A 12427-nucleotide genomic window follows, 5' to 3' on the forward strand; every position below is an offset into this window, starting at 1 on the left:
TTAATCACCTAATTTCACAGCTATCTGAAGTGGCAATTGTAATATAGCAGCTTATCTATGATACATTCAAGATACATGATATAATTTATTACTTGTCCATAAGCTAAAACACAGCCTGCTTAATACCTTTCCTTAAATTCCACCTCTATACTACAGTATACTTGAGGTCCATGCAAAAAAGTAGCTACTTTTTATATAGCAAATGGATGATTAAGTCTTTGGTGCTATAAAAGTAACTTCAATTATGGTGGTGGGGGTGGTTATGTTTAATGGTACTATATATATATAGTCCAGTGCCCTGCAAGAGTACCCATGCCTCCTCTTTTCAAAGTATTCTACCCTTCTTCCTTTACAAAGTTGAGTTGTTTTTGTTTTCAATTATGTTTATTAATATACTTATGAGATCGAGTTCTAAGAAACTAACAAGTACCAGTACTGACAGGTGTATTTAGTGGCAATGCTCTTTGATCAACCAGATTTTCAGATGAGTACTCAGATAAGTCAACTCTATATTACCAGTGACCAATATGTAAGGTCTTTTTTTTCCAGGATATAAGCCTTATAATTTAAGATCAGTGCCTATTGTATGATCTAAACCATATCATGTATCTCTTTTTCAGGAATCTTCCAATATTGATTAGTATTCTTTTGTAGATTCTGGATCTTCTTCATATCCATCTCTATGCGATTTTTCCAATCCACATTTAACCAGGATGGAATTTTTCCAATTTAAAGACAAAAATTACCCACATCCTGACTTCCCCTCTAATGAAAATCACGCCCAACTTCAGCAAAGAGATCTACTGCCATCATCACCATATCCTCCTCTGCACACTCTGCTTAGTGAATTGCAATGTTGTTGGGTTCTTCCCTCCCCCCTCCCCACCGCAGGCTTTTCCCCTATCACTGTACAAAATGGCTCTAATTGATGTTATAATGACTTTGAGTCACTCAATCTGATGGATATTTTTCATACTACATCCTACTCGACTCTTAATTTCATTCAAAACTGTTCACACACACTATTTTTTAACACTGTCTGTATTGGCACTATTGAAACCACAATCCCACAACCTTTATTTTTATACTTCATGTCTCACTGCTCCTTTGTATTCTCTTCTACTGATCTACCTGCCCTGACCTGAACTATGTATGTTAGAACTTTTGCAAGTTTGCTTGTTAACCATATTTTATCCTAATTCCATATTTTCTCATTGATACCCACAATTTCGATTATAATTTATTCACAAATCCCAAGTTTATATCTTCTGTTAAGAGCTCTTCTCTGAGTTCCCAGATTCTTACTGGCCTCTCAAATATCTTAAAGAGCTTCATTGAAATACAATTCATATATTATACATTTTACTCATCTAAATTATACAATTCAGTAGACTTGAGCATATTCACAGATAAGAACAATCATCACTACAATCTAATTTTAGAACATTTTTATCTAAAAAAAAATCCCATGTACTTTTTTGCCATCACTGCCCTACTTTCCTATCTACTCTGTAAGCCCTACAAAACCACTAGTCTACTCTCTGTCTCTATAGATGTTGCCATTGTGGATGTGTCATATGAAGAAATCACATAATATGTGTCTTCTATGACTGGATTCTTTTACCCAGTGTAATATTTTTACAGTTCATCCATGTAATATCATGTACCGTAACTTCATCCTATTTTAATAGGTGAATAAATCCCCATTGTATGGATATGCCACATTTGTTTAGTATTTGTTACTTGGACAATTGATCTGTTTTTACCTTTAGCCTGTTATGAACAATTCTGCTTTAAATTTTCATGTGCAGGTTCTTGTGTGGATGTATGTTTTCATTTCTCTTAGCTACATACCCAGCAGTACAAGTCTTATGTGAAACTATTTTAAGAACTTCCAGACTATTTCTCAAATTGGCTGCACCATTTTACATTCCCACTGGTTGTATATGAGAATTCTTATTTCTCCACATCCTCATCACCACTTGTTATTATCTGATTTTTTCTTTTATTCTTGTCATCCTAGCAGATGTGAAGCCTCTCAGTTAAACATGCCTGAATCTAAACTCACCATCCTCTCCAACCATTAAATCTGGATTTCCTTCAGCACTCCAGATCTCAATAAATGGTAGTCATGGTTTCCAATGCAAAATAAAAAATTATATATTATTTTGATTGAGGGATAATGGACATATGTTAGTTTCAGGTATATAAAGATTCAGTGTTTGTGTATATCACAAAATGATAACCACAAAGTTTAGTGTTAAGTAGACTATCACCATGGTATGAGTCACTTAAGCCAGAAACTAGGAATAATCATTGGTTGCCTTATATTCTTCATCAATCATTATGTTATTTATCACACAGAGTCCTGCTCATTCTGTTTCTTAACTGTCTATTGAATTCACTTTTCTCTTTCACGATGATGTCTACCTTAGTTCAAAGTATCATCATGGCTCACCCAGACCATTAAAGACCCTTTTAATCAGTCTTCTCAGATACGTCCTTGCCCTCTTTTGATCCGTTTTCCACAGGAAAGTGTATGTCACTTTTCTGCTTAAAAATCATCATTAATTATCTCTTGTTATTTAGATAATGAGTAGACCCTAAAACTAACATTCAAGTTTCAGCACAATCTGGATTGGCTAATCTCAATGCCTCACCTCCATCGCCTGTCTCCTTACTAGCCACAGGACCTTTGATTTATTTTCTTCATCATGCTGTGTTCCACCTCAAGACTCTCTGATAGTCTGTTTCCTGTAACTTGAAGGTTTTCAATCACTCCCCTCTCTCTGGACTCAATTTTTATTCTTCCTCAAAAATTCAGTTACATTTTCATTTCCTCAAGAGCAGTTCCCCATTATACACTTCCATGGCAAATATTTTTATATCTGTAACATTTATCAGAACTGAAATAAAATTCTTGATTGCATAATGAAGACTAATGTGTTCTATCACTAGAATGTGAGTTTCATGAAGGAAAGTGGGGGAATGTCTGTCTTATTTTTTGCTCTAAATCCAGTGACTAATTTAAAATATGTGTGTATGTGGAATAATTAAATAAATAAGATTCTTACATTAAAGCAGACAGATATAATTTGAAGATGTTGCAAACCTTGCATGCACTTAAACATTTGCCTTCAAAAAGTTATCAAGTCACTTACGTGATGCTGAATTATAACAAAGGGTGGCTATTGCAATCAGCTGCAATCCTTCCTCTTTCTACTTCTTTAAATCTCTTGACTCAGATGTGCTTGAAAGGAACAAGAAACAAAGTTGGACTGTTAACAGCATACTTAGTAATATTCCAAGAAGGGAATGAAAGATACCTATGTAATTCAATAATATAATCGCATGTGTTAAATATTACCATATATGCTGATGATACTTTTGTATCTGAGTTATTTCAATTCATATAAAACTAAAGGCTTTTATGCACTCATCTCAGCACTGTACTAAGAATTGTGATTACACATTTGTACATATATTTTTGTCAGAGATTTTAAGTTCAATTCATTCTGGAAGCAATTGGCTCTATTTCTGAATCACTAGAAGAACTGAAGAGGTTACTTCATTTGTTTAACCTGAATACATTTTAGTTTTAGCTATTTTATTAATAATTATTCACTTAAATTACATGATACCATTTTAATAAAAAAAAGTCCAACATATTATCCCTTCCCTCAAGTGTCATTATAACCAAATTTCCCAATTAATTTCAACTTGCATCTTGACTGAGCCATTCAGGCCACTCTGACTTTAAATGCTAAAGCTTTCTGGGTCAAACCAGAATATAACTCATGATCCTGAGCTTTGTATTAGAAATCATGCTGTGAGGGGCAAAGAGACTGTGTTAGCTGTGAAAATGTAGGGCAACATTGTGCAAAGATTCTCATAGGAAATTATAGAAAGAAATAATAAACATGCAGAGTAAAAAAGAAAAAGATTTTATATCACACACACACACACACACACACACACACACATATATACATATAAAGGTTTTTACCATCTCCTTGAGCTTCATCAATACAATGATGATCCACATTTATATACCTTTCTCTCTTTCTCTCCTTCCACCCTTCCATTTATTTGGCAGTACAGAAAATATTATAAAATAATAAACAACACAAAAAGTCCCATTTACATTCAAAACACATTCATAATTCTGATTTTTTCATAGAACATCAAATATTTGTGCGCTGAGGATTTTCAAAATATTTGCAGGGTTTTGGTCACTGATTTCTGTTGAATCAAGTGATTACTTATTCAAATAATGGTCCTGCAATTCAGATACTTTGACATGAGACAAATTTTTAGAATAAAATTTAAAATGAAAGAAATTATTTTCATTTCTAAATGAATAATTTTATTTGTATGATGTAGTTTCAGAGGATAAAGCAATTATTTACTTATATATTAAAATGCCTTGATTAATTAGGCATTCTTGCTAATAAAGTCTAGGTATAATAGAAATCCCAACAGAAAATGGCAAAGTGAGTGGAAAAGGTACTATTTAAAGGCAGTATAGTTTCTAACTAAAGAGCAGAATGCTTCAGCTTAAAGAGAACACACAAACAAGTCTGCATATGTTACAAATGTATAACCTCTATCTAGACTTATGTATTGAAATTGTAGAAAATCAGAAGTGAATAGCATATATTACAAGTAGTCAAACACAACTTACAAATAACAATTAAATTTCTAAAAAACAACAGTGAGTGCAGCATTATCTTCAAAGTTCTAAGACAAAGAAAGTCTATAATTTTGTGTTTTAACTCCTTTTTTTCCTTCTCTCTCCTCACCACACACACAACTGCACTATAGGGACTTTTGCAGAATGTGATTTGGGAGGTAGAAAATTATTCCATAAGAAAAGAATGTGTTTTTTAAGGAATAGTAAGCAAGGAAATTGCTTTTTCAAAATGTCCTGTATTTTCTATTTTGCAAAATGACTTTGTCTTTTCCCCTCATTTGTCATTACTTACAATGCAATGAAGACCTAGAAGAATGGAGCAGCACTTATTAAACTGCATATGTATGCTAAAATAAAGTTTTCCAGTTCTAGTCAATTCTATGGCTTACTTGCTACAGTGCGCTGTTAAATTCACATCCCCAAGGCACTCTTCTTTCTTGTCCACACTCTTCTCTACGCAGGTGTCTGAGCTGTCTTGTCATGTCAATGGAAAAGCTCACCTGCCACTAGCTCTTCTCTCTCTCTCTCTCTCTCTCTCTCTCTCTCTCTCTCTCTCTCTCTCTTTTCTTTCTTTCTTTCTTTCTTTCTTTCTTTCTTTCTTTCTTTCTTTCTTTCTTTCTTTCTTTCTTTCTTCTTTCTTTCTCTCCTCTTTTTTCTAGAGGATCCTGCACTGAGATTCACTTTGGTTCATACTACTAAACACTTCTCATTCCCTCTTTAGCATTCAAGCCCTCTCTTGTCATTTAAGTATTTTAAGCCTCTTAAAACAAACGTCATTTTATTTTTTTGACTATTACTGTTATTTTCTTATTTTATATTTTTCTATCACCATACTCCTCGTATGGTATAGGGCCCTTACACCATTACACACACACACACACACACACACACACACGCACAACTTTCTCCCCTGTAAAATGTCTTCTCCTCTCATCCATGAAAATGGAACTGTTCAAGGTCAATTAGTCATTCACCAAATCTAAAAATATTTTAAAATGATGTCTTATTTCTCCTTTGTTCTGTATTTCATTCAGACAGTGACTCTTCTCTGTCACCAAAGCAAACAAACCCCACTTTCATTACACGTTTTTCACTTAATTCTTTTCTCAATGTCCTGTCCCCTGTTGTGCAGATTCTCACAAATCTGTTTACGTAAAACATTTTATAGGAGTGACTTCACCTTGAAAGCAAATGGATTAGATAATCATTAAAATCCTTTCTGAATCCTGAGTTCTGTGTCTATATTTGTGTTCACATGGATATTTGTGACCTTCTTTCAATGTACCAATTATTTCCATCCAGAGTTGTGCTATCAAATAAACTTGATAAACTGTTCCACTTTTTTAAATGGTGTAATATAAAGACCTCTTGAAATAGATATGTGTAGCACAAAAGTCAAATATCCATAGGTAATTATTTATGTTAATGTTGGCATTTAATATTGGTAAGGCAGTTATTGATTCCCATTTGTTTTCTATTTTATTCCTGCCATATTTATATAATGGTATTAATTGCATAGGATTCCATGTATTCCGTAGCTCCAGATATATTGAGCTATTATTGGCAATATTCTGAGTGCCTCAGATTGACTAAATGGACCAGATGCTGATCCACTTAACAGCAGCCAGACCTTTGCCACACTTTTCCCCTTTTCTTGATTAATACTTCATATAAGACTGAATCAAACTCTTTCTAAAGTCAAGATAAATTGCATGTAATGCTTCTCCCTGATTTACTATCCCATCATTCTGTCAATAGAAAGATATCTGCCATGACTGTGACAGAATGTGTTCTTTATAAAGCCCCATGTGGTTCCCAGTATATCATTCTAGGCTAGGTGTTTGAAAGTGGGATTTTACTCTTTTGTTGCCAAATTCTGTTACAGCTGTAATTTTAAAAAAAGTGAAGCTTTTTTTTTACTTTTTTTAAACATTGCCCCCAAGAGCTCTCAAGGAAATAAGTTAAAGACTAAAATTATACCAGACTATTTTTATATCTTATCATTTTAGAGTTATACAGCTAAATTACACAATGTTGACATACTTTTACATTATTGACACTTTTTTTTCTTTTGCCCTCACAAATTCTGGGCTGGCTATCATCATTTTTGAATAATAACTAGCTTTTTCTATAAATATGTAAGGAAAGTATTAACATTTTATTTTTGATTAAACATAACCATACTTTTCTTCTATATTAAAAACATCTTATTTACTTTTATCTTCTGGCTAATATAGTTTCAGAATGTCCCTGACAAACTACATCTTTTCTTCTGTGGATTTTCAAAGTTTTTTCCATAAACTGGTGTCATTAGTTTTTTTAATATCTTGACCTACTTAATTTTTCCATGAAGATTCCACTTCAGTCCTGGTTTATAAGCAAGTTGTAGTTTACCCATGCCATTAGTTTTTACCAATATTCTTTTACTATATCCATTCGTTTTTAAATTTTTAATATATTTTTTTTAATTTTAGAAAGACAGCTAATGGGGGAGAGGGGCAAAGTGGAAGAGAGAGAGAGAGAGAGAGAGAGAGTCCCAAGCAGGGCTCCATGCTCATCATGGACTAGAACACAGGGTTTGGTCCCATGACCCTAGAATCGTGAACCAAGCTGAAATCAAGATTTGGCTGCGCAACTGGCTGCATCACCCATGTGCCCCACATACACTTAGGTCCTAATGTCAAAAGATGATGAAGTTACAAAATTTTGATAGGAAACACCAGGAAACAATGTATCAGTTGAATAAGTACATTGTTCATTCATACCCTGGCATTCATTCTCTCCATTTTTATTTATACATGATTTATATTTATTTCTGACTTTTTCCATAACAGATTTGTATAAGCGCATAAATTACCAAGAAGAATTGAAAATATTTTTAAGTTTCTTTATTTTGAGAGAAAGAAAGAGAAGGCACATGAGCAGGTGAGGTTGAGGTGCCGAGAAAGGGAGAGAGAAAGAGAGAGAGAGAGAGAGAGAGAGAGAGAGAATCCCAAGCAGGCTCTGCCCTGTCAGCACAGAGCCTGGTGAGGGGCTCAAACTCATGGCCCATGAGATCATGACCTGAACTGAAGTCAGACACTTAACTCACTGAGCCATCCAGATGCCCACAAAAATATTTTATAATGAGATAAAGAAAAAATAAAATTGGTAAAGAGCAATAGAGCCTAAATGCCTTTAGACCAAAAAGCCTACTCTGAGGCGAGTCTCGGATTTAAGTATGAGCTTCTTGCAGCCAACACAGGAAAGACCTATCAGTTACAAAAAATACAAAGCATGCATTAAATCTTTAGCACAATGCTATTCTTGTTTAAACTGATAATGAAAAGGAATCTCCAGCATTCCAGGTCAATCCCAGGGCCTGGTGCTTAATAACTGTTCAAAGATTTGAAATGAATAAATGGGTTGAGGCACCTGGGTGGCTCAGCCAGTTAAGCATCCGACTTTGGCTGGGGTCACCCACAGTTAGTGGGGTCGAGCCCTGCGCTGGGCCCTGGGCTGGCAGCTCAGAGCCTGGAGCCTGTATTCTGATTCTGTGTCTCCCTCTCTCTGTGTCCCTCCCCTGCTCACACTGTCTCTCTCTCTCTCTCTCTCTCTCTCTCTCTCTCAAAAATAAATAAAACATTAAAAAAATGTAAATGGATAAATGAGTGAATTGTTAATTAAAGTCATAATTATACCATCTCAATGAAAAATGCAGCAATAAGTCTTAAACACCTATTTCTTATGTAAAACTTCAACACTGCCCAATACCATACTCCCAAACTTTAATTGTTTAAGAGCAATTCCATAGTGAGGTCAGAAGGATTCATGTTTTGCATGGGCTTTCTATGACATAGATGTTAAAACAGCTGACTGAGCAAGGCACATCTTTCAGGTGCACCTTCGTAACTACTGAGGCTGTGAGTTTAAGATTACTGCCTACCTGCAATCAAGAATGGGCCTTATATTAAACAGCAAGTGATTGGGAAACTGACCCGCTCTTGAAAAAAGTCAAGCAATTTGACATAGACATGAATGGAAAAAAAGATCACTTTATTCAAATGAAACATTGTGTCTCAGTCAGCTCAGACTCCTTGAAAAAAAAGCCGATAGTCTGGGTGACTTAAACAACAGACATTTATTTCTCACAGTTCTGAAGATGAAAAGGTCAGGATCAAGGCAACAGCTCATGTGTTTCTTGGTTGTGGCCCTCTCCTTGGGTTGAAGATGTCTGCCTTCTTGCCATGTCTTCACATGGTAGCTGGAGAAAGAGCTTTGGTGTCTCTTCCTCTTATTTTAATGAGTGATCTCAACATGGGGACTCACCGATATGATCTCATCTAAACAGAGTTACCCTTAAGAACCCCATCTTCAAATAACATCACATCAGGAATTAGTCTCATGATATGAATTTTGGGGGAAACAAGAGTCAGCCACTCAAGCTACTGAGCCACCCACTGTATCTTTATTGACTTTATTTTGTATCAAGTCTTCTCATAACCTCTTCATATTTGATTATTTAATCTAATCTTTACGAAAATATATATGAATTAGATGTTGTTATGTTGGTTTTACAGATAGTAAAACTGTTAATATGTGAAAGATTTGGATTAGAACCGAAATCTTCCTGACTCAGGAGACAGGACTCTTTACCAGTTATGCTGATCACGTCTCAAATGAGAACCAAATGGAAGGGATTCAACCTATCCCATTCCTCCATCCATATCTTAGTGCAAAAAATCAAAAAGGTCCAATTAGTTAGAGTTTGAGACTAAAAAAATTGTCATGCTCTTCCTCAAATACCCTGAAGAACTTTGCAAAATCTTAAAAAGTGAATGTTGTTAAGTGTAAACACAGATAATGAGATTTTTAGGTGGACAATTTTATTCTTGTGTAGACATATGTATATGAGGATAAAACATGTTGAAAGCCATTTACTTGCAGATTTGGGGGAAAATAGAAAATATGAATATATATATGTATGTATATATACATATATACTTATGTATGACACATATGATTATAAGTGTTATATAGACTTCCAGAAGATTGTTCTATGCTATCAACAAAGGGTAAGAGTTAGTGTTAAGCTTGTATTATTTCTGGGTATAACAAAATGATTCAGGTGCCAGGACTATAAATATGGTTCTTGTCATGTACAGTAAATTCACCTACAAATATCATTTCAATGGGGAAAAAGATTGAGCTTATGGTACTTTGATATTAAATGTAAAATCTTTATCTTAAAAGAAGATTGAGCATCACCATTGAAAATGCTTGTCCTGGAGATAGCCATAAATTTTAGAAAAATTCCATAAGTTAAAATGCAGACCTAGTAATAGTATTTTGTGGCTCTCACATATTTTGTGATAGTAGCTTTTAACCTGAGTATCAAATCTTTTATGACCATTACAAATCTCTGACTTTCTGTTTGCCTGGTTAAGGCTTTAATCTTGTCAACTTCCTCTCCTTTATCCACAGAGAAATATTTTACTTTGGAGTATGTTTGAGTTATAGATGTATTGAACCAGATGTTGACACAAAGAAGAATGTTTCCGTAGCCTCTCATGTAGTTCAGAGGAACTCATTCATTCATTCATCATAAGATAATATTTATTGAGCATCTGAAGCTTCAATTATTCTTTAGAACAGCTTAGTAAATTTAAAAAGAAACATGGGTATACAACTTGTTTTTCTTTATATCTTTTTCATTCACTTCCTTGTGTTAGCTTTTCATATGGATACATTCATAGTTTGGAAATTAGGCAACTCAGTTCTTTTACAGTGCATCTTCTCTCTCTCTTCTCAATTATACAAAAAATCCTAACAAGTGACTTCATCCAATGATCTTTATTTTGAAAAGAAGTTGCTATTGATAATATGGTTTACCAAATTTCCATGAGTCAAAGAGAGAAAAAAGAAATAGCTTAGCTCAGATAAAAACTGGATAGCCATCTTCTGTAAATGTGTTTATTAATATCTTGCATATTCATAAAATATTTTTGAAATTATACTTTAAAAGTAACCAAAATGATAGTTGCCAAGCATAGGGTTAAGGAGGTGATATGGTTCAGGAATAACAAGAGAAACTTTTTTGTGCTGTTTGAATTTTTTATACTGATCTCGAATTCTATAAACACACAATAGGGGCGCTTGAGTGGCTCAGTTAGTTGGGCGTCTGACTTCAGCTCAGGTCATGATCTCGAGGTACATGAGTTCAAGCCCCTCATTGGACTCTGTGCTGATAGCTCAGAGTCTAGAGCCTACTTCTGATTCCATGTCACCCTATCTCTCTGCCCCTCCCCCATTTGCACTCTGTCTCTCTGTCTCTGTCTCTCAAAATAAATAAACGTTTAAAAAAATCTAAAAACACATGAGATAATTATTTTGCTGTTTAGTTTTATTTTTTATCTAAATTCACTGAAATATTCTCCCAAATTCTGCAATAAAATAAGGATTTTGCATAATCCAATTGCAAAATTATATAAATTGTAACAATAGCAGTCAGAATAAGATAATAACCCTAAAACAAGCAAAATAAGCATCCCTTAAAATATCATTTGTAACAGGAATAATGACTCTTTAAAAAAATTTTGGTATGAATTCTATATAGAAAATTTGAAATTATTTTTTGTTTATAAAAATATATCCTAGTCTATCTATTTTTGTGGTAATGATATTGAATATAGTATAGACAAATTCTCTCCTACTTGACAATAAATATGGCTGAAGTGTTCAAGTAAATATTTGGAGAGTAATCTATATTCCTCAGAATTATCTTAAAAGTTTACTTAAATATTTACATTTTACAGGTGAATAATTAAAGGATAAGAAAAAGAAAAATCTTTACTTTTTCCTGAAACGCAAAATAAGTAAATCACTTAAACATTAAAATTTGTATTTAGAAATGAATTTGAAACAATATGCCATATGTAAATTTGTAATACAGTTGTGTTGAAAAGCATTGAAAGCTGTTAGACAATTTTAGCTGTGGGATTCTTCTTTTCTTTAACATTTATTTATTTTTCAGAGAGAGTACAGGAGTCGGGAGGAGTGGAGACAGAGACACTGAATCTGAAGCAGTCTCCAAGCTTTGAGCTGTCAGCACCAAACCTGCCACAGCGTTCCAACTCATGGACCATGAGATCATGACCGGAGCCAAAGTCAGATGCTTAACTGACTGACCCACCACGCACCCCTTAGCTGTGGGCTTCTAATCAGTCTGAGGAATATATGTAGCCCTCAAAGACACACTTGTAATTATTTCCCAGTCTTTAAATTGTTCCATGAAGAAGTTACTTATAGTAACAGTGTTTCAAGTATCGACAGCTAAATGGTATGTAGTATCATTATTTTTGTTCAGATTACTTAAGAAGACTAAATTTATTGTCAGTTTGTGTGTGTGTGTGTTAGTTTATTTATGTTGTATTCACCAGATCACATACATCAATATATGCAGAACTTGAGCACATGAATATTTTTTATGAAAGAAAATGCAAAAGTCTCTCTCTCTTAGAAACAGTTTTCTCACTAGCTGTGGATTCTATATTAGAAGGATAGTACTTTCTCTACACACTCTTTATATTGTTTTTTGGTTGTTGTTCATAATAGATATTATACAGGTTTAGTTTCATTGTAACTGGAATAGTATGTTATGCTTCCCTCTTTCCCTCCAGGCTTACTTTGAAAGTTACTGAGGTCAAAAAATAAATAAATAAATAAATAAAAAAGAAGGGCACCTGGGTGGCTGAG

General features: G+C 34.0%; 1 long non-coding RNA gene across 4 annotated transcripts in view; it reads right to left on the minus strand.

The window, feature by feature from the left end:
• Nucleotides 1-12427, minus strand: part of LOC115278510 — a 112868-nt gene that overhangs the window by 41571 nt on the left and 58870 nt on the right. For all 4 annotated transcript variants that reach the window (XR_003902983.1, XR_003903006.1, XR_003903008.1 and 1 more), the window contains one exon: nt 3162-3250. This is a non-coding gene — a long non-coding RNA (uncharacterized LOC115278510). The remainder of the gene's footprint in view (nt 1-3161; nt 3251-12427) is intronic.

Source organism: Suricata suricatta, chromosome 1 (assembly GCF_006229205.1).
Source record: "Suricata suricatta isolate VVHF042 chromosome 1, meerkat_22Aug2017_6uvM2_HiC, whole genome shotgun sequence".
Taxonomy (NCBI): Eukaryota; Metazoa; Chordata; class Mammalia; order Carnivora; family Herpestidae; genus Suricata; species Suricata suricatta.